Genomic DNA, 4,046 nt, shown 5'->3' with positions numbered 1-4,046 from the left:
GCCTGGAGCCTGTTCTGGATTCTTTGTCTCCCTCTCTCTCTGCCCTTCCTCCCCTCTCTATCTCTCTCTCAAAAATAAATAAACATTAAGAAAAAGAAGAAGAAGACATCTAGATGGCTAACAGACACATGAAAAGATGCTCAATGTCACTTATCATCAGGGAAATACAAATCAAAACCACAATAAGATGCCACTTCACACCTGTCAAAAAGGCTAAAATTAACAACTCAGGCAACAACAGATGTTGGGGAGGATGCAGGGAAAGGGGACCCTTTTGCACTGCTGGTGAGAATGCAAACTGGTACAGCCACTCTGGAAAACAGTATGGAGGTTCTTCAAAAAAGTAAAAATAGAACTCCCTATGACCCAGCATTTGCACTACCAGGTATTTTTCCAAAGGATACAGGAGTGCTGATTCAAAGGGGACATGCACTCAGATGTCGATAGCAGATGTCAACAATAGCCAAAGTATGGAAAGAGCCCAAATGTCCATCAACTGATGAATTATCCATTCATCCATCAGATGTGGTGTGTGTATATGTATGTATACACACACAATGGAATATTACTCAGCAATCAAAAAGAATGAAATTTTGCTTTTTGCAACAACATGGATGGAACTAGAGTGTATTATGCTAAGCAGAGTAAGTCAGAGAAAGAAATATGTGATTTCACTCATACGTGGAAATTAAGAAACAAAATAGATGAACATAGGAGAAGGGAAGGAAAAATAAGATAAACACAGAGAGGGAGACAGCCCATAAGAGACTCTTAAATACAGAGAAAAAACAGGGTTGCTGGAGGAGTGTTGGGTGGGGGGATGGGCTAAATGGGTGATGGGCATTAAGGAGGGCGCTTGCAGGGATGAGCACTGGGTGTTATATGTAAGTGATGAATCACTAAATTCTGTCCCTGAAACCAATACTACAGTATATGTTAACTAACTTGGATTTAAATTTAAAAAAAAAGTTTGGGAGGTCTTATTAATTACCATCATAAAAGGTACAGGACTAAAAATTTGAAACCTTGAATTATAGTCCCAGCTCTGCCACTTACTGGCTTTATAAACTTGGGCAGTTTACTTTCACATTATCATCTCAGTATTGTCATCAGATGAGAGGTTGGAAAGGACCCTGTGAATGCTGACATTATAAGGATTCTAAAGATTCTCATATGGCATTTCTCAGCCAAAAATGACAGTTGTGGCGTTTGCAGAAGGAATGACCTCTGAACCCCCATGTCTCCCCTCATTTTCTACACCATCTGCTTCTTCTGACTCACATTGGTCCCCTTTTCTCTCTTCCTCAGGCCCTCCTCTTCTGCCCGATTTTCCCTGTTCAGTTATTTCTGACAGAAGACAAAGGGCCTGTAATTGTCCAAGTAAATAAAAGCAGTTAGCTGATCACTGGGTTGTTAGAAGAAACAGCAGAATTTCTCCAGGTATGACTTATCTGAGTCCATCTGAGTAGGTGATCTCTCTGCTAATCTCCTGTTCTTGCCATTTCCCATAAAAATTTTTATTTATTTATTTTGAGAGAGATGTGGGGAGGGGCAGAGATAAAAGGGAGAGAAAGAATCCCAAGAAGGTTTCATGTTCAGCACGTGGAGCCTGATGCTAGACTCAGTCTCACAACCATGAAATCATGAAGCCGAAATCAGGAGTCAGATACTCAACTGACTGAGCCACCCAGGCATCCCACCATTTTCCATCTTGCATTTGATTCATGGTTACCTCTAGTCTGAAGCTTCCCATACTCAATTTTGGGGACACTGTCCTTGAAATGTCCTGAGCCCCACTTCTATGCGCCTTCCCACAGAAACCTACCCAGTCTGATTGTTGGTTGCCTCATCCTTTTTCCTCTGGGTCCACAAATGGCTGAAGGTTTAAGAGCATGAGCTAAGGAACTAGAAAGCCTGGGTGTGAATCACAGCTTTGCTACTTTCTAGCTTTCTGACCTTGAATAAGTTCCATATCCTCTTTGATCCTTAATTTCCTCATCTAGATGCAGGTGCCGGATAAACTGCTTATTGTATCTTCACTTAGGTGCAGGCTTGGGAATACAGAGTTCCTAGACTGCCTTGAGGGTTGTCCACCTAGTTAACCCTGTTTGTTTTTTTACTGCCAGGTTGGTGGCTATGGTATTGGAGGATTCTTTGAACCTCATTTGAATTATTTTTTGTTAAGGGCAAAATGTTACTCCTCTGAGCTGTGTTTAGAGTGGCAGGAGAAGGTCAGAGCTCATATGGAAGGTTTGTCTTCTTCTCATGGGGCCTCTAAATTATTAAAGATAAATCTTTAGGGACTGTTTTAAAATAACACCCCAGAAGAGAAAAAAAGCCTTTACCCCCTTCTCGTAACGTGATGATGTTTCCTTCAGCACCTGGAATTGAGGTGACTTCTTGGGATGGAAAGTGATAGAGAACTGCCCTTGGTTCCTGAGACAGGGGTTAGGGGTCACATGTCATCTGGGGCAGGTTCCCCTCAGTGCGCCCCCATGGAGGAGGCCAGGTGCGCATGGCTGCAGCCCTAGATGCTCTCACCTCCTCCTGTATGGCAAGGAAGGCACTGGCTGCGGGAGCTCAAGAGGGGGTGGCCTGTGCAGCCTGTGTGGGCATGTGAGTGGAGGTGATCAGGGCCAGATAGTGGAGGGGAAGCCACATGGCCAGCCTCCAACTGGGACTCGAGCTACTCTGCCTGGGTTTAAAACTTTAAATGAGAGTGAAGAATAATATTTATAAGAAAATGGGAGTGAATAGTCATCTCTAAAACCTCTTTCAGCCTTTTTTCATAAGAGAGACCATATTAAACTTACATATTTGAAGACTGCATAATCCTGCCTCCAGCGCCAGTCATTTCTCTGTTTTGTGATCATTGTGACTCATAAGAACTTTTTCAGTAACGAATGAAGTGATCAAGGGGCATGGAAAATACAACTTTTACACTGTTCTGGGATTGGCTATGAGCTCCAGCATTTTCATTGGCAAGAGTTTCATTTTGAAAAAACAAACAAACAAAAAAACCCAACAACAACAAAAAAAACAAAGTCTTCTGCAAGTTGCCAGGAAAGGCTCCAAGAGAGCAGGTCAAGGTGGCCATGCATATCTTAAAGAATCATTGTGGTGGGCTGGATTGCTATCAATGGGAGCAGGTGAGGTGGCCAACTTTGCTGCATATGCCTTTGCACCAGCCACCCTTGTGACTTCATTAGGAGCTCTCAGCATCCCAGTAAGTGCATCCTTTCTTCATACACCCACTCTAAATGAAAGACATAATTTTCATGGGAAAATTGGTTGTTTGCTAAGTATTCTAGAATCTATAGTTATGGTCATTCATGCTCTAGAGAAGAGGAGATCAAGACTTCAAACGAAATGTCTCATAAGCTGGGAGATCCAGGTTTTGTAGTCTTTGCAACCCTTGTGGTCATTGTGTCATTGATATTAATCTTTGAGGTGGGACCTTGCCATAGACAGAAAAACATTCTTGTGTACCTAGAAATCTGCTCTGTAATCAGAGTGTTTTTGTTGTCTTGTGTTAAGGGCCTGAGCCTTGATATCAAAGAGATGTTTGCTGGAAAGCCTGTGTTGTGACATCTGGCCAGGATTCTGCTGCTGAGCCTTATAGTCTATGAGAGCACACAGATTAATTACCTGGGCAGGGCCCTGGGTATATTCAATACTTTCATTCTCACTTCAGTATATTACATATTTTTTACAACCTCAGTTTGAACTGGTTCAGCTATTCTTTTTTTTTTTTTTTTGAGAGAGAAAGAGAGAGAGAGAGTGCACACACGCTCATGAGTGGGGGAGGGGAAGAGATAGAGAGAAACACAGAACCTGAAGCAGGCTTCAGGCTCTGAGCTGTCAGCACAGAACCTGACATGGGGCTCAAACCTACAAACCACAAAATCATGACCTGAGCCAAAGTCAGACGTTTAACCAACTGAGCCACCCCGGTGCCCCATGTTTAGCTGGTCTTTTTAAGAAGTGGCAAGATATGCCTATTGATGATGTCGATGGTACTTTGATGGTACTTTTACAATCATTGT

At 42.6% G+C, this 4,046-nt stretch overlaps 1 pseudogene; it reads left to right on the top strand.

The window, feature by feature from the left end:
- Positions 1-2,515: 2,515 nt before the first annotated feature.
- On the top strand, positions 2,516-3,741 carry LOC124509427 (magnesium transporter NIPA2-like; annotated as a pseudogene).
- Positions 3,742-4,046: the final 305 nt, after the last annotated feature.

The sequence above is a fragment of the Lynx rufus genome, unplaced genomic scaffold (genome assembly GCF_022079265.1).
Source record: "Lynx rufus isolate CCGP_SWC_20201006 ecotype Redwood Valley unplaced genomic scaffold, mLynRuf1.p SCAF_1, whole genome shotgun sequence".
Taxonomy (NCBI): Eukaryota; Metazoa; Chordata; class Mammalia; order Carnivora; family Felidae; genus Lynx; species Lynx rufus.
This window is presented reverse-complemented; position numbering and strand designations above follow the sequence as displayed.